Source organism: Giraffa tippelskirchi, chromosome 1, assembly GCF_054371585.1.
Source record: "Giraffa tippelskirchi isolate mGirTip1 chromosome 1, T2T-mGirTip1v1.2.pri, whole genome shotgun sequence".
Taxonomy (NCBI): Eukaryota; Metazoa; Chordata; class Mammalia; order Artiodactyla; family Giraffidae; genus Giraffa; species Giraffa tippelskirchi.
The window spans coordinates 202560363-202587027 of record NC_137275.1 but is presented as its reverse complement, the minus strand read 5'-3'; the positions used below and the strand labels follow the sequence as shown (position 1 = coordinate 202587027).

Below are 26665 nucleotides of genomic sequence, written 5' to 3'. Positions count from 1 at the left end.
AAAGCTTTTCTGTCACTCTTCCCAGTCCAGTCTTGTTTTACCCAACTCAGGGGAAGACTGGGGCCCTAAATCTCTTCCAGAAGATTCTTATCTCTCCCAGCTCCAGAGGCCTTGGCAGCCCCTCACTGCTATCACAGAGCCAGCCCAGCTTTTCAGAATACCCAGAAAAGCAGATTCTTGAGTCTAGCCATGTATTTCCCCAGACCACAGCCAAGTGCAAAGTAGTGTTTCGCTCCTGCTGCAAGCGTGTTGGGCACCTGCTCTAGACCACACATGTGCTGGGCACTGGGGACATAATACAGGCCTCCCAAAAGTTTCCAGTCTATGGAACCAAACGTCTAGCCTTTTCTGAGAAGCAAACCCTTTGGGGGTCAATGTGAGGGCATTTCAACCAGTTGGGAGTATGATTGAAGATGGGCACTCGAGGTAGAGAAAATGGTGCAGGCAAAGGCCTGGCAGAAATAGCAGCCGTGTGATTTCAGGCAGGGCCGGCCAGGCCAGCCCAGGGTAAGGCGTTAGAACCTCAGGGTCTCTCTCTGGAGGTTTTCAGTTCTAGGAGCGGCAGGTTTAGTTTGCATTTTATTTTTCCTTCAATATTGTATTATTTTACAATTTCAGAGAGAAAAGTGGAAAAATCATACCCAAAGATTCAACAACAGCTTGCATTTGCCTGTATCTATTTTTGTGCGCATGATATGAGGGGTGTGTTTGTTTACCAAGTCATTTGCAAGTAAGCAGCAGATATCATGACCATTTACTTCTTTTTTTTTAACTCTTTTCTTGAAATATAGTTGCCTTGAGGCATTCTGCAGTGCTGCTGGGGGATGAAACTGGCAGAAAGGAAGCCAGTGTGGCAGCCCGCATCCTGCATCAGAGCATCGATCTTGGTCTAAGCCAAGGCCAGGCTGGAGCAGAGGGATGAGGATGCACTCCGTGAGGGACCTGAAGAAGTGAAAGAATATTTGGTGAGGATTCAGTGGAGATGGAGAAGTCTAGGTTTAGGTGCGGGCAACTTGATGAATATTGTGGACCTCTCACCAAGCAGGAAAAGGCAAGGTGGGGAAGCAGGATGATCAAAAAGAAGTGACGCTCAGGTGCAGACCCCTGTGGGGCATCCAAGGGGCAGGCGTGAGGAGGATGGGCACACGGGGCTGGCCTCCCAGTAAGGGTGGGACTGGGGGAATCTGCAGGTGAAGAGCAGAACTACAATGGGGAAGACAGCTCTGGAAGGAGCCCTGAGCATGGCATGGAAGGAGAGAGTCAGAGGTCCAAGCTTGCCCATTCTAGGAACCAGAGGGGAGGGAACCCAAGAGAGAAGAGATATCAGAGAAAGTGAGAGAAGCAAGCATCTCAAGGTACACATGTCTAAGACTACCTCCTTTCCAGACAGATATTTTGATATCATACAATAGGGATAATAATGGAGAAAGCGGAAACAAAAAGCTTACTATTAGGCAATCTATTTTTTGAATTTGCTTCATTTGTCCCCCGTTTTATTGAGATATAATTGACATACATCACTGTAGAAGTGTAAGAGATACAATGTAATGTTTTGACTTGCATATGTTGTGAAATGGTTACTATAATAAGTTTATCTAGCCTCTGTCACCTCATAAAAATACAAGAAAAAGGGAAAAAAAATGTTTTGCCCTTGTGATGAGAACTCTCAGAACCGACTCCTTAACTTCCCTATATATCATACAGCAGCATTAGCTATATCCACTATGTTGTAGATTACATCCCTAATATTACTGATCTTATAACTAGAAATCTCTACCTTCTACCACCTTGCTTCAATTCCCCCTCCCCCAACAACCTGCCTCTGGTAACCACAAATCTCATCTCTTTTTCTGAGTTTGGGTTTTGGGGGTTTTTTACTTTTAGATTCCATATATAAGTGAGATCATACAATATCTGTCTTTCTCTGTCTGACTTATTTCACTTAGCATAATGCCATCAAGGTCTATCCATGTTGTAGCATAGGGCAGGACTTCCTTTTCTATGACTAATGCTCCACTGTGTGTTTTATGTATATATATATATATATGTATATATTTTTATGTATATATATATATTTTTTATGTATATATATGTATATATATATATGTATATATACATATATATACATATATATATATATATATGTATATATATATATACACACACACACATACATATACACACACACACACACCATAATGTCTTTATCTGCTTATCTACCAGTGGATATTTAGGATGTTTCACTGTCTTGGGTTTTGTAAATAATGATGCTATGAACATAGGAGTGCAGATATTTTAAGTTAGTGTTTTTTGTTTCCTTTGGATATATTCCCAGAAGCACAATTGCCGGATCATACAGTAGTTCTATTTTTAATTTTTCAATGACTCTCTGTTTTCCATAGTGGCTGCACCAATTTACAAACCCACCAACAGTGCACAAGGGTTTCCTTTTCCCCACGTCCTTACCAGTATTTGTTATCGCTTGTCTTGCTAATGATGGTTGTTCTAATAAGCATGAGGTATTATTTCATTGTGGTTTTGATTTGCATTTCTCTAATGACTTGTGATGTTGAGTATTTTATCATGTGCTTGTTGGCCATTTGTATATATTCTTTGGGAAAAATATCTATTTGGTTCACTTGCCCAATTTTTAAAAAATCAATCACAGTCCACAAATCAATTTCATGGCCCATTCATGGATTCCAATCCACATTTTGAAAAAAAACACTGTGATAGGTCCTCAGAACATCAGTAAAGTTTGTCCCCAACCTGAAGCTCTCCTGTGAATACCATCCTTCCACTGGGGTAAATCTGAAGAAGCATGTGAGTCCTCTGGCTGAGTCAGGTGGGCACAGGGAGGGGAGATGCAGAGAATGCAGGGCATGCCAGTGGGGTGGGAGGGTGATCTGGGGAAGGATGTGGGTCCAGGCTGACCCCTAGACCCCTAGGTCTTAGGACTCCTTTGCGCTCTTGTTTTACCTGAGATCACCAAGCCATCCTGTATCATGCTTACCAGTGTCCCACGAGTGTGAGACGCCCCTTCCCCCATCACCCCAAGAGCTTGATCTCACTCCAAACACTAGGCAGCAGGGACTCTCCCTTCCACTAGAGCCTGACTCCCATCTCTGCTTCCACCTGACTCACAGCAGGAGGGTCAGCCATCTGCCCAAACCTCTGTATATAAAAAGCAAAAACAGAAGTTTATGTACTCCCTAACCCCAGGCCAAGGGGCCTTCTTGACCATATTTTATAGCTACAAGGAAAGCAAAATGGCTCCTTTGCCAGAGAAAAGAGATCCATCTGCCTTTCTGGTTTGTTTGTTTGTTTTTAAAAAGCTTAATGTTGATCTATAAGAAAGTTTGGGGAAATTAAAGAGCAGCATGGAATTTAGATGCTTGATCGTCAGTGACATCCAGCAACTTGGGAACCCACTTCAGAAACTCTTCTGCTAGGCACAAAATTGCTCACCAGGCAAGAGATGAATCATTAAGCTTCAGAAATGATTACTTTAGGATTTTTGGTTATGCTGTCTTGCATTCTGTGAAGGTAAATGGGTTCAAATAAGTTTTTGTGTGAACGTACTCATGGAGCATCCAGGATATGTTCCAGTAAAATATCTAGGATCTACTTTTCCTCTTTTTCTTTCTCTCTTTATTCTTTGTGCTAGGGTTCTTTCAGGAAGGAGCATTTGGTCCAACTTGGGAGGACTTCCTGGAAGAAGGGGCATTTAGGTTGGGATTTGGAGAATCATCTTCAAATGCATGAAGTGACTCAGACTTGAAGTAAATGTGGAAAGGCAGGAAGGTCCAGGGCTTCTTGGGAAATGCTGAAGAGTCCCGGGCAGTGGCAATGTGCACTGGGAGGATGGAGAGGTGGTTGAAGTGGGGAGACGGAAGGCCTGGACCACCAGCCTCAGACAGAGGCTATGTTCAGGGCAGTGAGGAGCAGATAGACATTTATCCAAATGCTGCTATATGATCCATATGTTATAAAACCAAGAGTATTGACAGCTCTGCAGTGGAGGGACAGCTGGAAGCAGACTAGGTGACACTTAGTGGGCAAGAGTCAGGGGCTTCCCTCCCCAACCTCCAACGACTGGCATACCCCATGAGCCTAGAGACCCTCAGCACTCCAAGAGCTACACTGCGGACACCCTGTAATCCACATGCTAGCTCGTGGCACCTGAGTAACAGAGGCAAAACAGCAGGAGGCAGAACACAGGTGAGGTCCATCTGGACCCCAACAAAATGAGATTGTCAGGGTGGCCTGGATGGCTGCAACCTCTGAACATGACTGTCACCTAGTGTTTCTATTTCCTGTATCCAAGTACAAAAGTAATCAGCTAGAAGAAGGGGCAGAGATGACAGCATTCTCACCACAAAACCAGGTGATCTAAGGTTCTTTCCTTTATCTTGGTGGTGTAGCGCTTACCAGAGAATCATCAGCCCTGGAGTTTTCATTCTAGTAGCTCACAGTAAGCAACACACACCACAGGTCTAGGAAATGTCTATTCAAAAGGTGAATTTTATTCCTTGCTTTAAATATGAGGACTGCACATACTACTGTTTCTTTATAATCAGTCACCAAAGTGGACCCTTGCATCTCCCTGCCCCTGTGAGAGTGTGCCTCCTAGGGATGCCCAGGCCCTACCCCCTTCACCTCTGCAGTACCCCCACATCTAGGCAAGCTGTCCCAGAGCTGGGCCCAAGCCTAATCAGGCCCATTGGTGTCTTCTTTTGTGTTCTCAGGAGTCCCGGGTGACCATGTAAGAAAGCAGGCAGCAAACTATGGCCCCCACTAAACCCGCCCTCCCCATCTGTTTTTTGTAAATGAAGTTTTATTGTAACAAACCACGCCTATTTGTTTATGCATTGTCTGTAGCTGCTTCTGCTACAGAGTACTGGTGACAGAGGCCATATGGCCACAAGGCCTAAAATATTTACTACCTGACCCTCAACAGAAAATTTGCCAAAGCTCAATTTAAGAAATCCACCTACCCACTGGAGAGACCCCACAGTGGGGCCCTGAAGCCACAAGGAGAAAGACAGGACTACATGTCCCAGTCATGTGACTGGCCGAGTGATTTGACAGTGAACTTCTAGCATGGGGGTCCCAGGGGAAGCAGCAGGAAGACCCCACTCCCCACTCCTCCCCTGGCTGGCCCTGGGCAACTCTCAGAACTGGTTTAAAATAGTGGTGGTTTTAAGTCACCAAGTTGGAAGCGGAGGCATTGTTACACAGCAATAGATAACTGGGATCTGCTCCCCTCATCCCTCTAGAAATTGTTGGACTGTGACCGTGAGGATGGAACAGAAAGACAGAGCACCACCAAAATCAGACATGAAACCACGGCTGAATTAGTTCCTGAAGCTGCCCAATAGCAAACTGTAACTGATCGCCGAGCTTTTCTGGAGAAATACATAACTCATCATGAAACCAACTACCAAACCACAGACTTCTGTTTCCTTCACCTTGGACGTCACCTCTACTTTCGGCAACAGTTTGACCGCATTTGAGCTTGTGGGTTTCTGCCTTTTAAATGAATTTTATCATTACGAAATCAATGCGAACCAGAATGGTCCCCTAGGACAGGAACTTTTCATCCCTCTAATGCACACTGTCCACGCATGTGTTTGTTTAGATGCAGAGCCGCCTTGCACTGAATTTTAGTCTCTTTTTAAAGAAGCAAGCCTGACATTTCAAAATAGCTCAGGCTCTAAAGAGATGAGACATGCTATGAACCCAGCCGTGGTTTTCATAATTTGTTCATCGAAAATCTATCCATTATATTTGTATTTTAGGGAAAGTGAAAATCAAAACACATTTTGCTTGTTACATTTCCTCAACTGTATCTTAAGAGAAAGCTCAGTGCCCTTCCTCCTTCTAATAGAAGCTCCAATTTACAAGACTAATGGCAGGGTCGTGGTGGGTGGTGCAGGAAATTCCCTTGCAGAGGCCATAGCCTGTGGGGCTGCCTCCCAGACCAGCAGATAGAGGAGGAGGGTGGGGCTCCCGTGATGTCTGGGAATATGTGGTACTGCATGGTGAAAGGGACCCTGTAGAGGTGACTATGGTTATAGATTTTAAAAGAGATTAGGTCGGATAAGAGATTGTCCTGGGTTATCCAGGCAAGCCCAATCTAATCACATGTGCCCTGAAAAGCAGAGAGCTCTCTGTCTGTAGGCAAGATGAGATGTGGCTGAAGATGGCTTCAGAGAGATGGGAAGTGTGGAAGGACTTGGTTTGAAGATGCAGGAGCAACATGAAGAAGCAGGCAACAAGCCTTCAGGCACCAAGATAGGCTCCAGCCAGCAGTGGACAAGGAAGAACTGGACTGGGCTGGGCCAGGGGCTCCCAGGGGCACTGTGACCCAAGGAAGTTTCGGTCAGCTCTGCTTCAGGGAAGTGATGTCTCACCACCCTTTCGTTAGGCTGGAACAAAAGCTTCAGCATTTGGAACATTCTCCTTTCCTTCCAAGGAAATACAACCTATCCCTGTGACTGCAAGCACTATTGCTTCCAGTTCTCAGGAACCTGTCTTGAAGGAATGAGTTAGTTCTTCTAAGGAAAAAAAAGAATGCCAACCTTCTCTCTTGCTGCTGCACACCCACCCACTGAAGCTTCTGCTACTCACATTCATGTGCTATCCAAGGTGTTTCCTCTTCTAGAAGTTTCCATCTTACGTTGAATATAAAAGTCTTTGCTTTCACTCAGCAGGTGGTGCCCAAACCATAGCTTGAGGGAATCAGTCCTTTTCCATGGCCCAGGAGTGCTTTTGCCATGGCATCTAAGAGGGACTCTAGAATGACTCAGGTCCTACCTGTGCTTCTCCAACCACACAGAGGGCATCCAGCTCTCTTTACTCTTCTCAACCTGTTGTCTTTGTCTTCTTCCACTCTTGTCTGCCCCACACACCCAGCTGCCCCCTCCCTGTCGTTCCAACCCTTTACTGAGGCCTCTGTTCTCATGATGCCTCTTCCTCCCTCCCTCTTCCCCACTGTAGCCCCAAGAACCAGGCAGAGCAGACAGGAGTTGAAGTGAAAGCAGCAAAGGCCCCAGGGAGGCAGCCTGGATGAGCCTGCCCTAACAGCTGTTCCCCAGTCTTTTGTCTGCAAACATTTACCCAGGCTTTGCCCAAGTCTGCATTAAGCTCCAAGTTGTAGGTACATTGTCTCATCCTTACAGTGGCCCAGCAAGAGGTTCCTGAGTCCCCTAGGAGGAAACTGAGGCAGCAGAGGGTGATGAGAGAGATGGAAGGGACTGCATAAGCTATTTGTTGGAGCCACACAGCTGATGGATGCAGTTAACTGGGTTTTACTGTTGTAAAAAAATGCTATTATTTTACTTAAAAGTACGTACTTATAAAAAAAAAAATCAATTCATGCAGTAAAGTACTGATGAGAAAGAAAAATTAACTACCTAAAAGTGTAGGATCTCAAAATGCATCCAATCAAAGAAAGTCCAGTAGACACCCTGCAGAGCTGCATACCAGCCAGCGAACCTCAGCTCTGCACCACCCACAGCATCAGGGCACCTAGTAGACCTGGCTCTGATTCTCCCGGCTACCCTGTTCTTCCCACTGTGGAAGGAGCCAGGCAAGAACCACCTGATGCTGTAGCAGCCCAAGGGCCTGGCAGGAAGGGGCAGCCAGTAGGAACCAGGTGAGGATACAAGCCTGGACACCTGAAGGGTCTCTGACCTCCCTGAGTGACACAGGATTGTCTGCAGGAGAGCTAGGAGAGGACAGAGTCTGGGACCTGCCCAGACCTGAGGGCCTCAGCCAGACAGGTTTGAAGGACGCCAGTCACGTGGGGGCACCCATGCCCAGCGGGGCCATCACTGCACACCCAGCGAGGCCGGTCTTCAGGCTGGAGTCATCAGGTCTGCAAAGGTACAAGTGGCCCCAGCCCCAGGGGCTGGCCCACGACAGTTCCCCGACAGACACAAGGGGACAGGAGGCTCCTCTGGCCTGAGCCCCCACCATCTGCAGCAGAGAGAAGAGAGACAGGGGTATCACTACTGGCCCTGACAGCTGGAGCCGGAAACGTCTCTTCCCCACATTGCGTGAGTCAGTCACATTCCACATCACACCTTTCAGAAACTTCACCAGAGGTACAGAGAAACCAAAGAGGGCGGGTCTCCCACACTTAGTGGGAGGGGAACCTTGTTGGTTGAGCAAGGAAACCAACAGTGGGCTCCAAGCCATGTGAATCAAGCGCAAATTCCTTGATGACTCCAGCCAGGCCGTATAGAAGACAAGTTTCGGGTAGTGAAATTCAGGGAGAAAAGGACCAGTGTAGACTGTTGTCCTCAACCTCCACTGCACACTCACCCCACACGGGGGCCCTAAAAGTCTCCATGCCCAGCCCTGGTCCCAGACCATGACATCAGAAGCTCTATAGCAGGGACCCGGCTTCAGAATTTTAACACCTTCCCTGGTGATTTCAAGATGCTCCAAAGTTGAAGAACAACCAAAGAGTGACAAGTTTCAAATGCTCTGTGCCTATCCCTTCCTCGAGATCTCGTTAAATGTAGTTTTTGAACTGGGGGGTCTATGGACCATTAAGTTTCTGCATTTCTTTCCAGCCTTCAGCCTGCTGCTGGTCCATGGACCACACTGTAAGTAACAGGAACATAGAACCATAATTCTTAGTCTTATTTTTTCCTTTTTGTCTAACTCCGTGCCTTCTACTGATTAACATAAAAATCTCATATCTTCCTTTAATATGATTTAAAACTGGCACAGGAAATCAGTGCTAAACCCAAACCAAGTCTCAGTACTTGAGGATAAAGCCCTGCTATGTTTTCATATCACACCTCTGTGGCCTGCCTGGGGTGGTGCTTCCACACCCAGGATCTGGGGAAACAGCCTGGTGCAAAAACAACACCGAGGTTCCAGCAGCTGGGTGGCCCACAGCTCACACCCCCTCATGAGGCCTTGTTCCCCCATCACCAAATGAGAGAGTGGGCAGGTGACCTTGAAGGGCCTTTCCAATATGACTGGAAATTTTGATCTTAAATCATCTTTTAATCTTTTCCATTACGTGGCCAAAGGATCTTTGGCTTGCTCTATGACTTCCAGGAAAGAGGCAGGCTTCCAGGGGTACTTTGCACCAGGGACACCCCTGCCAAGGGACTTTCCTGACAAGAGCGGGAACAGGCACACCGGGTTGGAGACCATGCCACAGATACTGGAAAGATTAACAGCCCAGACCAGGGGTCAGAAACTCTATTGTTAAGGGCCAGATGGTAAATATTTCAGTCTTTGCAAGCCTTCAGTTCTTCATGGAAGAGCCATGGGAAGAGCCATAGATAATATGTAACAAATGAGTCTGGCCGTGATTCAATAAAACTTTATTCAAAAACCCAGCAGTAGGCAAGATTTGGCTCACAAGTTATCATTTGCTGACCCCTTGCCTAGAACAGTGCTCCTCAAACTTTCATGGCTGAAGATCACCTGGGGAGCTTGCTAAAGTTAAGATTCTAAGCCAGCAGGTGTGCATACAGTGCTGTCCAGTAGAAGTACCAAGTGAGTCACATGTGTAATTTAAAATTTCCTGGTGACAACATATTTTTAAGTTAAAAGAAGCAGGTGAAATTCATCTTAACAGGATATTTTATTTAACCTAGAATGTTTCAAATATTATTTTTCCCTTCTGTGGCACGAGCCACATTTCAAGTGCTCATTAGCCAAGTGTGACCGGTGACTGGGTTCATAGATGGCAGAGTTCAGTTCAAGGCCTAAAAATCTGCATTTATGACAAGCTCCCAGGTAATGTTGACGTTGGCGCCTAAGAGCACCATCCTCTACCTGGGCAGCCTTGCCACAATTTTATGCAGAAGATTTGGCAAATTTTGTACCTATTCTGGGGGCTTCCCAGGTGGCTCAGTGGTAAAGAATCTGCCTGCCAAGCAGGAGATGCGAGTTCGATCCCTGGGTTAGGAAGATCCCCTGGAGGAGGAAATATTTATAGTAATAGGAACCCACTCCAGTATTCTTGCCAGGTGAATCCCTGAGGGATTCACAGTGTATAGGCAGTCTATAGGAAGGCTACAGTCTATAGGGTCACCAAGAGTGGGACATGACTGAGCCACTGAGCATGTACCTATTCTAAAATGCTTAAAGTCATATCTTAAGGAATATCCAGCTCCAAGTTTATTGATACTATCATTGTGTGTTATTCTAAGTAGCATTCTCAAATGCTGTCCTCTGTTGGTTTTATGTAAAGGCCAGTTAAACAGAGACCCTGACTCCTCCATATCCTACAGAGAAGATGTATATTGATAGAGACTGCAGAACACAAAGATTACAGTCATCCATGTGGAAAGCCCTATATCAGGCCCTTTACATCATATATTTGTCAGGACTCTATAGAGAAACAGAACCCACAAGAGAAAGATGGTAGATAGATAGATAGACAGATAGATATAGATAGACAGACATATGATTTATTATGAGGAATTGGCCCATATGATTATAGAGGCTCAGAAGTCCCCAGTTCTGCTGTCTGCATGCTGGAGACCCAGAAAAGCTGGTGGTGTGCTTCTAAAAATGAAAGGGCTGAGGGTTCAGGTTCCAGTGTGAAGGCAGGAGACCGATGTCAAAGCTAAAGCAGCCAGGCAGAGAAAGGGGCACATTCTCCCTTCCTCCACATTTTGTTCTAGTCAAGCCTTCAACTGATTAGATGAGACCCATCACACTGAGGCGGCTTCCCCAGTAGCTCAAATGATAAAGAATCCGCTTGCAATGTGGGAGACCTGGTTTCAACCCCTGGGTCAGGAAGATCCCCTAGAGAAGGGCATGGCAACTCACTCCAATATTCTTGCCTGGAGAATTCCATTGACAGAGGAGCCTGGCACAGTCCAGTCCATGGGGGTCCCAAAGAGTCAGACACGACTGAGCGACCACTACTACCACACTGTGGATGAAAATCTGCTTTACTCCATCCACCAATTCAAATGTTAATCTCATCTGGAAATCACCCACAGATACGCCCAGAATCATGTTTACCAAGTATCTGGACACTTGGCGACCAAGGGAAGTTGACAAAATTAGCCATCACTCAGGGTTATCTCTATGAAGTTCACAGCTCTGTGAAGGAGTGCTGTGATTCCCATTTCACCGAGTAGAAACCCAACATTCAAGATTAAGAAGCTGCAGCTGACAACAGGCAAAGCTATGCCTGGGATCCATTTCCATTTTGAGATCATACTCAAAGGGTGGGGTTCAAAACAACTTTTAGGTATCAACACACAGAGGTTGATATTTCAATAATTTTAACAATATATCTCCAGCTTGGCTATCTCCATCATTTCAGACTTGAGATATTTCACAGATAGCATGCATAGGAAAAGCTGAGGTTTATTTCAAGGGTTTTTTTTTTTTTTCTTTTTTTTTTTTTTAAAACTTTATTTATTTTAGAAGGGTTTTTTTAAAAGTTATTTTTTAAGAAAACACTGTGATGTAATCTTGTGGCAAAATGTGTAAAAATGATACTCAGAAGAAAGAAAGATCCAGAAAACAGCCGGTGAATGTTCCTTGGTCATTTCAGCCATTTGGAGCCTTGCTTTAAAGATCATAGTACCCCCAAATTCACACTCACATGCCACTGTCCACCGAGAGCCTTCCCTGATTTTCACTCGGGCATTTCAAATTTGCCCATCCCAAAGTAAAGTCTAGGAGCCTCTTCTGGTCTCAACAATCCACCTATATCCTAGCCTTAACCCAGTTTCTCAAACCAGAAGCAGTGGCCTTCCCAACCTTCACTTTCTTCCTTGCACCCTCACATCCAAGTCTGTTCTTGCTGCCTTGGACAGGAAGCCCCCTTTGCCTACCCTTCTCACCCAAGCCACCCCGCCACTCCTGTCCCCCATCCAGGTTCTCAGAGACTCCCTTACAGACAGACGGGACCTAGGTTATATACTGGCTGCCCCTTGCATACCTCCCCTGTAGCTCAAATGGTAAAGAATTTGCCTGCAGTGCAGGAGACCACGGTTCGATCCTTGGGTTGGGAAGTTCTTCTGGAGAAGGGAATGGCAATCCACTTCAGTATTCTTGTCTGGAGAATTCCGTGGACAGGGAAGCCTGGCGGGTTCCAGTCCGTGGGGTCGCAAAGAGTCGGACACAACTGAGCGACTAACACACAGTTAGTCCAAAATAAGGGTGTGTCCTGTATCCTGTTTCCTTCTCTGACATCATCTAGCCCCACCCCCACCAGGGTCACCTTATTTCCAGCTGGCTCCCTGGCCTTGTCTTTGCACATCTGTCACCTGTCCACCAGTGAACCCCTACTTGGTTTACTGTCCTCCTTCCCTTCTTTGGAGAGGAGCCCAAGGAGACCCCAATGAGCTCTGCACCATCCCTCCCTCTATCACTGCTTTGCTCCTGCCCTCTAACCCGTCTTGCAGTCCATAATCACCTACTTACTAATGCATGTCCTCCCTATGACTTCTCTCACCAGAGGGGATGTGGACCACACTGAGGTCTCAGTGTTCACCCAACCCAGCCTGGAGAGGGCTGAGTGCTCAGTGAACATTTGGAGACAAATCCAGGTATCAGGATTGGAGTAAACAAACAAAGATCCAAAGCCTGGAAGCAACAGTGAAGAGTGGATCCATCCCATCCCCACCAACTCATAAAGGCCATGATCCTGCCTTGAGAAGCTAGCAATCTGTTTGGCAAGGTTTTATTCATAGGGATTCTGATATAAAGAAAAATACCTGAGAGTCTCTTTTTCCAGCCAGAGTTCTGCTCGAAGCAAGAGGCCTGAGAAATGATCCACGTCTCTGTCCTGCCCACCTAGTGAATAGCCTGTGAATCCCAGGTTCCCTGAGCCTCAGACCTAGAGCACCCCTCACTGCAGTACACACCTTCCTGAGGAAGGCCCGTCCCATGCTCGGCCCATTCTCCTCCCGCTAAATTCCTCTCACACTCAGCCCAGGCCCCACTCTGTGTCTGCAGGACCCCAGTGTTCATTCTCACACTTGAGCCTTTTGCATCCTGCCTTCCATGGACGTGCTCACTCAAAGCCACTGTTCAAGTCTCTGCTTGGTTTCCCTAAAGGCGAGGAGCAGGGCTGTCTGAGGTTCCCTAGAGGCAGGTCCTGAGATGAGGGTTCATGTAAGAGACTGATGAGGAAGGACTCCCAGGAGAGACTGGGATGAAAGGGCAGAGTAAGGCATAGACAGAGAAGAACCAAGCCAGGGGAAATCTGGGCCAGTCCCCAGGGAGTGGGGAAGCTTTCATCCTGACCTTTGGGAGACCCACAGCAGAAGCGGCACCCCACAAGCTTCACTGGTCTAGGCCATGGGTTGGCGGGGTGGTGTAGGGGTGGAGACCTCCACTTCTGGGCCCTTCCAACAAAACAGCTCCAGCAGCCCAAGGGCAATTCAAGAACAGCTCAAGGGCAACCCTCTATGGTAAGTGCTGACCAGGAATACGAAAGCACACAGAAGCCCAGAGTGAGGTGTAGAAGCAGTAACCCAGCCAAAGGGGCCCTGGCTAGAGCCCCCACATCAAGAACCTCCCAGGACCCAGCTGATGGGGGAACCAGAAGAAGCTCTCCTGTGCTTTATTTTGCCCTTGGTCCCTGCACTTTGCCACCACCACACCTCCTCTGACCCACACTCAGATCCCAGGAGCTGGCAGCTCATCCACCTCCGTGAATATCTCTGTGAGGCCCGACATCCAAGCCTGCACCATGCCCCCCAGCCCATCACCCTTCTGATGTCGATGTCACAATCCAGAGAACTCAGCTTCTTGTCATCAAACATCTTTATCTCAGCAGAGGGATAAAAACCTTTCCTCCTGGCAAAATGTTCTATTGAAAACATCAGTCTTGTGACATCACCCTGGGGGATGACCACCTGAGATGCAATCAGTGCTCATGGCTGGGCTGCCCTTGCCTGGCTATCCTCCCAGACAGGGGCAGAGCAGAAAGCCACCCTGTTCCAGGGTTTGGGGGTCCCAGGTGTCCCCCGAAGCTGCTGGGTGCTGTACTGGGTTGAACCTCCAGCATCCTCTCCTCTGCTAGGCAGCCTCTCTGTCCCTCCCATTATTGTTGAAGTCTGTTCATTTATTTTTCTGCACTTAGGGTCTCTCCCTTCTCTATCTGCAGCCAGACTATGGGCCTTACGTTGCCGGTGGGAACCCAGGGCAGGATGACAGCAGGAGTAGCCGGCAAGGGGGATAGGCATGGGCCTCCCACTCACCCCGCAACATCAGCACACCAATGACTCTGCAGCCTGTGAACCCCAGTGCTTCAGGTCCAGGCATCTGGGGGCCCTGAGGCACTCCAAGACCAAGGTGGATATCACACTATGGTTTCAGGGGAAGAAGCAATGGTGGGCACATGCGGCCAGTTCCCACCCAGAGGAGGTGCCCAGTGGGCTAGCTGCAACCTAAGGAGCCTGATGAGGGGTGTGTGCTGCAGGCGCTGCAACCCCTGAGGGCTGACTGAGGGAATGAACTCAGTGTCTCTGAGAAACGTGGAGGAAAGGTGACAAATGAATGGCTCCCTCTGAATGTGACTCAGTGATCTAGAAGCTTTTGCCCGTCCACCACTAACCTAGAAAAAGCGGAGATATCATTTTGCTGACAAAAGTCCAGACTGTCAAAACTATGGTCTTTCCAGCAGTCATGTGTGGATGTGAGAGTTGGACCATAAAGAAAGCTGAACACAGAAGAATTGATACTTTTGAACTGTGGTGCTGGGGAAAACTCTTGAGAGTCCCTTGGACTGCAAGGAGATCAAATCAGTCTATCCTAAAGGAAATCAACCCTGAATAATCATTGGAGGTACTGATGCTGAAGCTGAAGCTCCAATACTTTGGCCACCTGATGCAAAGAGTCAACTCTTTAGAAAAGACCCTGATGTTGGGAAAGATTGGGAGCAGGAGGAGAAGGGGGAAACAGAAGATGAGATGTTTGGATGGTATCATCTACTCAGTGGACATGAGTTTGAGCAAAGACCAGGAGATAATGAAGGACAGGGAAGCCTGGCGTGTTGCAGTCCACGGGGTCACAAAGAGTCAGACATGACTTAGCGACTGAACAACAACATCAAGGAGAAGATCACCAGGCACTGGGCAGGTCATCGGGGGCTGCAGGGCTCAGCTTGGGCAGACTCCATAAGCTCAGATGGCTGCCTGAGAACAAGACCTGCCCTACATACCTGCCCCCTCAGCAAGAATTGGGAAGACACACCCACACCCAAAACCCTTGTTGAAAAATTGCGTTTCTTGCCATCCTTAACCGTGCCAGTAAACAGCTCTCTGAGAAAGGAAGAGGGCGGGGAACAATTTGATTCCTGGTGTTTGCTGATTTGCTTGGGGTAAATTTTGGCACCTTGGCTGATCTCAAACTTCCCTCTCAGAAAATTTTGAATATTCCTTCACCTTTTGGCTCTCCTGAGCCCAAGGAGGATGGCTCTGTGGTTTAGGGAAGGTATGCATCGTAGGTGTTACTGACTCGTCCACACCTCTTCTTAGGACAACTTGTGTTTCACAGACATTTACTGGATGTTAAAGAATTCTTTGTGGTCGATTTCCTCAAATACAGGAAGCTGACTTTTCTCAGCAGTGAACTTCACTTACCAACCTGCCAGAGGAAATCATTTTGGCAAATGAGAAGTTAACGTCACCCATCACCCTGCATGGCCAGCGACACAAACTCTACTCTTAGGCAAAGAGAAGGGTCCTTTACTCTCTTTTCCAGTTACTAGTTCTCAGTAAACAGTCATTTGGCATCCTAGCAGTGAAGGATTCAGATCCAAGATAACTCCATGTCTTAGAAACATTATGCATCTGGAAAGGACACTGGCATCATGCTCACTGACTCTCAGCCGACAGCAGAAGTGGCCCCAGGTTGCTCGTCTCTCTGTCCCCTCTGAAGGGGAGTGCCACCTCCGCTTACCAGAGTCCCTGTGAGACTTACACTAACCTGAGAAAAAGCTAACATGTTAGCCACAAGGCTCTGCACCACATACTATTGAGTTCTACTCTCAGGTGGAAATAGAGGGAAGTTCAGAACTATTTGCTGATGCTGTTGGTTGCAAAAATCAAAGAGTAAAAAATACCAACTGCTATTGATTGAGCAGTTACTCTATGTTGGCACCATGCTACAGGCTTTATATATAACATTACACATTTAACCGTCATAAAACCCCTGCAGGAGAGGTGTCAGAATCCCATTTACAGATGTGACCACAGAGGCTCTGGGAGGTGACATATCTGAGCCGAGGTGGCTCAGATCAGAGCAGCCTGCAGCCCCCAGTGTGGTTCTTACCTGTGAGGCCCCCACACTCCTCTCTGACAGGAGAGAAGAACCAGAATAATGTTCTTCTCATTTCTGTCCAATATTTCATCTGCTCTAGTGTCGTCCCTGGCTTCCTTGGTAGCTCAGACGGTAAAGAAAATGCCTGCAATGCAGGAGACCTGGGTTCGATTCCTGGGTTGGGAAGATCCTCTGGAGAAGGGAATGACAACCCACTCCAGTATTCTTGCCTGGAGAATTCCATGGACAGAGGAGCCTGGTGGGCTACAGTCCATGGAGTCGCAAAGAGTCGAACCCAACTGAGCAGCTAACACAAACATGCATACAGTGTCTATGCCACCGTCTCCCCTCCCTGCCCCCAAATCCCCTTTCCTTCAGGATTCTTAGAGGTGAGCCCAGGGCTGCCCAAGCTGACCCAGACCCTGGAGCTGACGCTTGTTTATTCAGTCCTTCTTCCCTTCTCGCCTTCCTACTGCTTCAGAAGAAACAAATGTATGCTGTGGTCATCTCTCTTCTCACTTGCCCATCTTACTCTTCTGCCTAGCCCTCTGTCTTTCTCTGTAAGGGTGATGACAGGGGCTTCACTGGCCACCTCCTAGAGTCTAGGCTCACCGACCAGAGCAGCTTGTGGCCTCTTGTCTCTGCTTCTGGAAGCTGTGGTCTTGACAGGGTGGGATTTTCCCTTCTGATTAAATCACCTCCGAGTCCTTCCTTCCGTCACAGAGACCTGGCAGTGCAAATATATCTTGGGTGACCCCATAAGCCCTTTCAGCCTATAAAAAGGGGAACAGACTCAGTCAATGGGCCATGGCTGGCAGTGGGCACAGACTTCCGGCAAGTCCTCCCCCCAGCCAGGTCCCCCTGGAGAGATCCGTCAGACAGAGGCCTGTCTCCGGCAGCCCTCACATTGTGAGAGGCCTGAGCTGGAGGATAGTCCAGACTGAGTTCCCACTTGCCTCCCATCGTGTGCTGGGACCAGCAAAGAGAGAATAAGACACAGCCTGCCAGCATTCACAAGGAAGGGCACAACCCAGACTCTGAAACCACAGCCCTGTTCTAGGAGCAGAGTGGTATATTTAGCAAAGCAGGATGTTTGTGGGTAAATCAACATTTTGCTGTAAATAAAATTCTGCAAAGTACGGAGTTTAAGCTGAGGATGGCAGAAACTTATTTTACCACATTTTCCTAAAACAAGCTCAGTGTGACCCTTGTTTCAAAGACACCCTTCACACCGAGGGCTTGGGTGACTTAGGGGTACTGTCAGGGGCTTGAACCAGAGCACAAAGAGCTTGGAGAAGCTTCTCCCTGGGTAGACCAGCAAGCTGACCCTGTTCCTTCTCGAGTTCACATGGGGTGTCTCCACTGACCCACCTGGACCCCAGCATCCTAGATGAAGTCTTTTTCTGCCAGGCTGTCACTCCAAACAGTTCCATTAAATGGGGCTCACAAGTTCTTGAAATCAAGAGCTTCCACAGATGGCTGACCTCACACTTTGAGGCTGACCAGTGAATGATTTCAAGCCTTGTTACATACACAATAAATACACATCACATGTAAGGTGCTTCTGTGTGTCTCCCAATCTGCCTTTCCCCTGCTTTTGCTGAACTGTATTCATTCATTCCTTCAGTCAACAAACATATGTGAGCAGGTACCAGGCACTGTTTGGAGGCAGCCCTGTGGAAGACGGCCCACCAGACAGAGAGGATCCTTGGTGGAAAGACGGTTGTGATGTGGTCATATGTGTGAGAGGAAATGTGGCCACACGTTCTTTGCTGCTCCCAGCACTGAGAGGTGGGGTCCAAGTCCCTTCCCCTTGGATCTGAACTCCAAGCTCTTATTCCTCTGGTTCAAGCTCCTGAATCTTTGACTAACAGGGGTAGGGGTAGGTTTAGGGTTAGGACTAATAGCAATGAGATATATGCGATATGTGGAAGTTCTAGACCAGGTGAGAAAAACCTCTGAGGCTTCTGCGTATGTCTCTCTAAACACTTGTTCTCAGACATCTTTCCTAGAATCCAGGTACCATGGGTGAGGAAGCCCCAGCCATGGAGCAAGGCCAGCTGTGGGTTCTCCAATCAAAGCCTGGCCTGAGTTTCCAGCCTCCAGCCAGCAATGTGAGGGTGCCCTTGTGGACAGACACCAAATGAATGTACCCAGCCCAGCCCTTCCCAAAGTCCTGACCTGAGGAATTGGGAGCAAAATAAAATGGTTGTTTTAAGCCACCCATTTACTCACAAAACCAGTCTGAACTGTATTCTGACTGGTTTTGTGCTGCAATAGATGACCAAAGTACTACAAAGCAAATATCAGGGACATCTTCCTGGGAGGCTAGAAGGGGAAATTCCAGGAAGGCTTCCTGGAAGAAGCAGTATCTCAGGTGGTGAGATGAGAGAGTCTTCTTGGGAAGACACAACAGTGCCAATGAACTGTCAGAGAAGAGAGGGGCTCCATTTCCCTAGGAATGTGTAGTCTATGGAAGGAGAGAGGAAAGACCGTGAAGATTTAGCAGAGATGAGCTTATACCAGAGATACTCTGACACACAGCCCTCAGAGTCCCAGCCTATGGGTTCAAGCTCCAATCTGAGGTACATGGTTTCAAAAGGTCTGTTATTCAAGAATCCAAGAATTCAGACTCTGTGACTGGAGAAGCACCACCATGGGCAGCGGGCACGGGGAAGTCTAGTTCCCAGACTTGGCCAACAAAGGAGCTAATTTGGGGTTTAGAATCTGTAAGGTCCACACTGTGCAACTTCAGGACAACTGTTTCTCAAACTTTAATAAGCACCATCTCATCCAGGGATCGAACTGTAGTGTAGATTCTGCAGTCGGAGGCCTGAGATGCAGTCTGGGATTCTGAGTTCCTAACAAGTTCCTAGGTGATGTCCATCCTGCTGCTGGTTTCTAGGAGCCATGCTTTGAGCAGCAATAATTTAGAGGCATTCTCCCAAGAAGATGGGTTCCCTGGTGGTTCATATGGTAAAGAATCTGCCTGCAATGCAGGAGACCAGGTTCAATCCCTGTGTTTGGAAGATCCCCTGGAGAAGGGAATGGCTACCCACTACAGTATTCTTGCCTGAAGAATCCCATGGATAGAGGACCCTGGCAGATTACAGTTCATGCAGTTGCAAAGAGTTGGACGTGAGACAAGACTGAGTGACTAACACTTTCTCCCAAGAAGATAGGCCATAATTTACTTGCATGCTAGCAACAGCTCAGAAAATGTAGACCTTGTCCACAACCAAAAACAAAAGTAGAATCACATTCATTATTCCATAAAATAGCAATAAAACTGGGAACACACTTATCAAATGGTTTATTACTGTGATTGGGTTATCATTGATGTGTATTTGGGTTCTATTATTGCACAACAACTAACTATGAAATTAGCAGCTTCAGAATACACCCATTTATGATCTCTCAGCTCTGTGGGTCAGAAGTCCAGGCAGGCTGTTGAGCATCTCAGCTTAGCACCTCTTAAGGGCAAGGGTCTGGATGAGGATCTTGCCTGGAGGCTCTGAGAGGAATCACTGCCAGGCTTGTCCATTCCTTACAGCTGTAGGACAGAACATCCTGCTTTCTCTAGAAGCCATGCACAGGTCCTCGTCCCCTGCTGTGCCATCTCAAAGCCCTCAACAGGGAACCTCCTTCCTGTCAGATTCTTTAAGTCACCTTCTTCCACCACACACCCACCCTCCCACTTCCAGGTGACCAGTCACAGAACATTTTCTGCTCTTCCAGGCTCTCAGATTAGTTGAGTCCCACCTTGATCATCTATTTTCAGGCCAATTCGTGAGCACTCTTTACTATATCTGCAAGTTCCTTTTTGCTATGTAAAGAAACATAACCCCAGGAATACCACCAGGGGGGCTCAGGTCCTGGGACCATCCTAGAATTCTGTAGCACAAATGGGAAATGGTGCCTCCAGCAAAATCTGTCCAACAGCAATGCAAAAGCAAAGGAAAGTGGGAAATCTTTCATCACATAATCAGAAAAGACCCAGAGACCAGTTTTCCACTCAACAAAAAGGAGCCAACAAAAGGTAGGATCTCTTACTTTAGCAATGCAAACTAAAAAGTCCAAGGTCAATTTGCAGGAACCCTAGAATATACTTACTTCCCTGGTGGCTCAGATGGTAAAGAATATGCCTGCAATGCAGGAGACCCGGGTTTGATCCCTGAATCAGGAAGATCCCCTGGAGAAGGGAATGGCAACCTGATCCGGCATTCTTGCCTGGAAAGTTCCATGGACAGAGGATCCTGGAGGGCTACAGGCCATGGGGTCCCAAAGAGTTGGACACAACTGATCAAAAATGTTGGTAATTCCCGTAATATTTCAAATTTTTTCATCATTACTGCATTTGTTATGGTAACTGTGATCTGTGGTCTTTGATGTTACTATTATGAATGTTTTGTTTTGTATTTTTAAATTCAGGTATGCATATTGTGCTTTGTAGAAATGACACTACTGTATGCTTAACAGACTTCAGCATAGTATAAACAACTTTTATAGCAATACATGAACCGTGAACTTCCAGATGTTCAAGCTGGTTTTAGAAAAGGCAAAGGAACCAGAGATCAAATTGCCAACATCTGCTGGATCATCGAAAAAGCAAGAGAGTTCCAGAAAAACATCTATTTCTGCTTTATTTACTATGCCAAAGCCTTTGACTGTGTGGATCACTATAAACTGTGGAAAATTCTGAAGGAGATGGGAATACCACCTGACCTGCCTGTTGAGAAACCTGTATGCAGATCAGGAAGCAACGGTCAGAACTGGACATGGAACAACAGACTGGTTCCAAATCGGAAAAGGAGTACGTCAAGGCTGTATATTGTCACCCTGCTTATTTAACATATATGCAAAGTACATCATGAGAAATGCTGGGCTGGAGGAAGTACAAGCTGGAATCAAGATTGCTGGGAGAAATATCAATATCCTCAGATATGCAGATGACACCACCCTTATGGCAGAAGTGAAGAAGAACTAAAGAGCCTCTTAATGAAAGTGAAAGAGGAGAGTGAAAAAGCTAGCTTAAAGCTCAACATTCAGAAAACTAAGATCATGGCATCTGTTCCCATCACTTCATGGGAAATAGATGGGGAAACAGTGGAAACAGTGGCTGACTTTATTTTTTGGGGCTCCAAAATCACTGCAGATGGTGACTGTAGCCATGAAATTAAAAGACGTTTGCTCCTTGGAAGGAAAGTTATGACCAACCTAGATAGCATATTAAAAAGCAGAGACATCACTTTGTCAACAAAGTCTGTCTAGTCAAGGCTATGGTTTTTCCAGTGGTCATGTATGGATGTGAGAGTTGAACTGTAAAGAAAGCTGAGCACCAAAGAATTGATGGTTTTGAACTGTGGTGTTGGAGAAGACTCTTGAGAGTCCCTTGGACTGCAAGGAGATCCAACCAGTCCATCCTAAAGGAGATCAGTCCTGAGTGTTCATTGGAAGGACTGATGTTGAAGCTGAAACTCCAATACTTTGGCCACCTGATGCGAAGAGCTGACTCGTTTGAAAAGACCATGATGCTGGGAGAGATTGAAGGCAGAAGGAGAAGGGGACGACAGAGGATGAGATGGTTGGATGGCATCACTGACTCAATGGACATAGGTTTCGGTGTACTCTGGGAGTTGGTGATGGACGGGAGGCCTGGTGTGCTGTGGTTCATGGGGTTGCAGAGTAGGACATGACTGAGTGACTGAACTGAACTTTTGTATGCACTGGGAAACCAAAAAATTCATGTGACTTGCTTTATGATTATAATTGCTTTATCAATCTGGAACCAAGCCTGCAGTATCTCCAAGGGGCCCTGTACTACAAAGTGGTGATTCAAGCAGCTGTGGACAAGCTATTGTGAACGAAGCTACTAGGAACATTCACATACAGTTCTTTGTGTGGACATACATCTTCATTTATGTTGGATAAATATCTAGAAGTGGAAAAATTGGGCCATATGACACATACATTAAGAAACTGTCAGCAATGTTGGCACCATTTTGCATTCCTACCAAGACTGTCTTAATTTTAGCCATCCTAGTGGGTGTGTAGTGGTATCGCCTTGTAATTTTGTTTGCATTTCCCAGACTCTTAATGTTGACCATCTTTCTGTGTGTTTATCAGTCATTTATATGTCACTTTTGAAAAAGTGTTAAAATCATTTTCCCATTTATAATTGTACTGTTTGCTCTTTTACTATTGAAATTTATATTCTGTTTGCAAAATATTTTTACAAGTCATGTATTAGATATAGGCCTTGCTAATATTTTCTCCTTTTCTGGACTGGTATCTTCATTTTCTTAATGGTATATTTCAAGGAACAAAAGTTTTAAATTTTGATGAATCTGGCATATCATTTTTAATGGTATATGCTTTTGGTGTTCTATGAAAAATATTTGCTTTTATTGAATTGAGTGGGCATCTTTGTTAAAAATTAACTGACCATGTTTGCTTGGGTCTCTGTTACATCCAATTGGTGGGTCTGCTCATTCTGGCTTTAATGCCATACCACTTGCTTACTGCAGCTTTGTAGGAATTCATAACTCAAATATTACCTTTCTTCAAACTTTGAAAAAAATTGCTTTGACCATTCTAGGTCCTCTGTATTTTCAAGGAAATTTTTGAATTAGCTTTGCTATACCTACACAAAACCCTGCAGCAATTTTGACTGGAGTCACATTGAAGCTGTAGATCAACTTGAGGAGAATTGATGTCTCGGCATTACTGAGAATTCCAATCCATGAACATGGTACATCTCTCCATGACTTCAGATCATTTTAAATGTTCCCCTCAGCAATGTTCTGCTGCTTTCTATGAACAAGATCTGTATATCTTTTGTTAAATGCATTTTAAGTATTCTATCTCATATTACAAATGAAAATTTTAAATAAACATAATTTCCAGTTGCTTGCTGTTAATGTATACATAGGCAATTAATTTTTTACATTAACATGTATCCTGCAACTAATACAAGTGGTTTTGTAGATTTCTTGATATTTCTACATAAACAATCATGCTGCTTTCAAATACAGTTTTATTTCTACCCCACCAATTTATGCCTTTCACATCTTCTTCTTGTTTTACTGCCATAGCTAGATTCTCAGTGCAACGTTGACCACAAATGATGAGAGAAAACATACTTCCTTATCTTGCTCCTGATCTTAGAAAGTATTCAGTATTTCAACAGTATAGACAGTATTGTGTTAACTCTAGGTTTCTCACAGATGCCCTTTATCAGATGAAAAGTCCCTTTCTCTGCTTAGTTTTCTGGAGAAAGAAGCAATCATAGTAAGAGATTTACCATTCATTTCTTAGCAATTTATTTTATTTATTTCTTTATTTATGGCTGTGCTGGGTCTTCATTGCTTTGCATGGACTTCCTCTGGTTGCAGTGAGTGGGGGTTATTCTTCCTTACAGTGTGCACGCTTCTCATTGTGATGGCTTCTCTTATGGTGCACAGGCTCTAAGTGCACGGGCTTCAGGAGTTGCAGCATATGGACTCAGTAGTTGCAGTGTGTGGGCTTACTTGCTCCGCAACATGTGGGATCTTCCCAGATCAGGCATTGAACTCATGTCTCCTGCATTGGCAGGCAGATCCTTACCCACTGCACCACCAGGGAAGTCCTCTTGGCAATTTATTGATCAATTAGAAAAAACATCAGTAGATACAGAGAGGAGCAGAACATCTTTATTTATTTTAACCTAATTTCTATTTAAACATCATTAGATAATCTTTTCAAGTACACACGGAAATTACACATAATGCAAATTTCAAAAAAATTAAAAGATCTTAAAATATATGAAGCAAATTCTCTGACTACAAAGTAATTAAATTAGAAATCAAAAATAATAAGATAAATAAGGAAATCTCTAAAATTTAGAAAGTAAACTACCCACTTCTAAATCATTCATGTTTCAAAAAAAGAAATCAGAAATAATTCAGAAAATATTTCAAACTGAATGATAGTGAAAATATAGCATATCAAAAATGTACAGCATACAGCTCAAGCAGTGGCTAAAGGGAAGTGTCAGCTTTAAATACGTATGTTAGGAAAGAGGAAATGTCCACCCCAAGAAACTAAAAGAAAAAAAAAAAGAAGAGCAAAGTAAACCCAAAGTAAGTGGAAGGAAAGAAGTAATAAAGAGCAGAAATCAACAAAATAGAAAATAAACAATACCAAGAAATTGCAAAGCTAAATCCTAGTCTTTTAAAAACAACAAAATAGATAAACTCAATTAAAAATTCATAACAGAACATTTCATCAATATCAAGAATGAAAGATTGGTGATCATTTTAGATATTCTAGATATAGAGGGATAAGAAGCCAATTTTTTTAAAGCTCCAAGTTTTTTTAAACATGTATTTATTTGGCTGCATCGGGTCTTAGTTGCAGTACACGGGATCTTTCGTTGCAGCATGTGGCCTTCTCTAGTTGTGATACAGTCTTAGTTTTTCTGCGGCGTGCGGGATCTTTGTTTCCTGACCAGGGAAACAATCCACATCTCCTGCACTGGAAGACAGATTCTTAACCATGGACTATCAAGATGTCTCTAAGCCAATTTTGTAAACAACTCTATGCTAATCACTTTGGCAACTGAATAAAATGGGCAAAATCCTTGAAACCTACAGCTTACCAAAATTTACGCAAGATGAAGGAGAAAATGGGAATAGCCCTATATTTACGAAAGAAGTTGAATTTGTCATCACAAACCTCCCCACCAAGGAAACTCCAGACCCAGATTCCAAACAAAACCCACCAGGTTTCATAAGTGAAACCTGTCAAATATTCAAAGAAGTCACAACATCAATAGTGCACAAACCCTTTCAGGAAATAGGAGGTGGAGGGAACACTTCCCAACATGTTTTCTGAGACAAGCATGACATCAGCACTATAACATAAGATAATGTGACCTCTCTAAAAAAGGACCTTTTTTAAAGCATCTAAGTTAACAAACTAACACTTTCATGAGAATCTCAGAATCGAAGTCACCTCCACTGTAACAGAAATGACTAATTCAAGCCACTAAGAACCAACTTCAACTCCCATTGTAACATTAAACTTCATTTCATAATGTCTTTTAAGATCTTGCAGTGTTTGGTAATAAATGATTGCTTCAAAAGAAAAAAAATGAACTCTGGGCAAAGGAACCCAAAAAACCAAATTATTGGTTTAGCAGAAACCCAAATATAGTACTAGAACCCTAGAAAAACTATGTGTGTTTTGAAGGGAATGATATAGAAAAATCCAGGAGGAAAATGGGCCTATGCTCCTTGTAACTGGCATGTGCAGCAGAATTTATAAATGTGTAAATGTGAATTCTTTGAAGAAAGCATTGCAGTTTCTATTTTGACAGATGTTTTTGTGGCTTTTCGCTGTGTAGCTAAGTGACCTTCCTGCTCAGAAGATCTGTGATAATGAGAAGTGAGAACTTCTTTAGCTAGTTATTAAGAACCAGCATGCTACTTAGAGGATAAAAGTGAGTTCAAACAGTGACTCTGACCAAGTGAACATGCCCAGGTGTCATTCAACATGGCCAAGCATCCCTCCCCAGAATAATTTCATTAGGAGTTCCCAGAGAGGAAAATACACACAGCTATAGAAAACCAATAGTGATCACATTTCCCAACTGAAAATTTGGGGTCTATGATCTGACAAAAGACTTTGTGGCTGGCAGCCTGACAGTAATGGTGGTTTATAAGAACAATATAAAGCTTGTTCACAATTGAAATAGAAACACAAAGAATCTGGGGCATTGGGCTGCCAGCATGATTCCGATGTGGTCTGCAGCCTTGGCCCATTTTCAAGCTGCTCATCTTGCTCCATGACAGGGACACTGAAAGCAGAGAATGAGGGTTTAGAACTTTTACAGCAATCTGAACTCTGACCACATCCAATGTGTGCCTATTTTTCAGTAATTCATGCTTATTGCCTCTTACAAAAATGTTAGTCCAAAAGAGATTGAGAACAACTAAAAAGATGCAGTCCTTCACCAAAGATTGTGGGTGATGCACTGTCCTAGAAGAGTCTCTAGGAAGTGTGATTTTACAGCTGTCAGTTCTGGTGAGAATTGCAGGTAATTAGCTACTGATACGGAGAAGGCAATGGCACCCCACTCCAGTACTCTTGCCTGGAAAATCCCATGGATGGAGGAGCCTGGTAGGCTACAGTCCACGGGGTCGCTAAGAGTCAGACATGACTGAGAGACTTCACTTTCACCTTTCCCTTTCATGCACTGGAGAAGGAAACAGCAACCCACTCCAGTATTCTTGCCTGGAGAATCCCAGGGACGGTGGAGCCTGGTGGGCTGCCATCTATGGGGTCGCACAGAGTCGGACACGACTGAAGTGACTTAGCAGCAGCAGCAGCAGCAGCAGCAGCTACTGATAAG

General features: G+C 45.3%; 1 long non-coding RNA gene across 1 annotated transcript in view; it reads left to right on the top strand.

Moving 5' to 3' along the window:
• LOC145538858 (uncharacterized) overlaps nucleotides 1-23326 on the top strand; it is a 39712-nt gene extending 16386 nt beyond the window's left edge. Inside the window, exons 2-3 of the long non-coding RNA XR_014077291.1 lie at nucleotides 792-965; nucleotides 20704-23326. This is a non-coding gene — a long non-coding RNA (uncharacterized LOC145538858). The remainder of the gene's footprint in view (nucleotides 1-791; nucleotides 966-20703) is intronic.
• Nucleotides 23327-26665: the final 3339 nt, after the last annotated feature.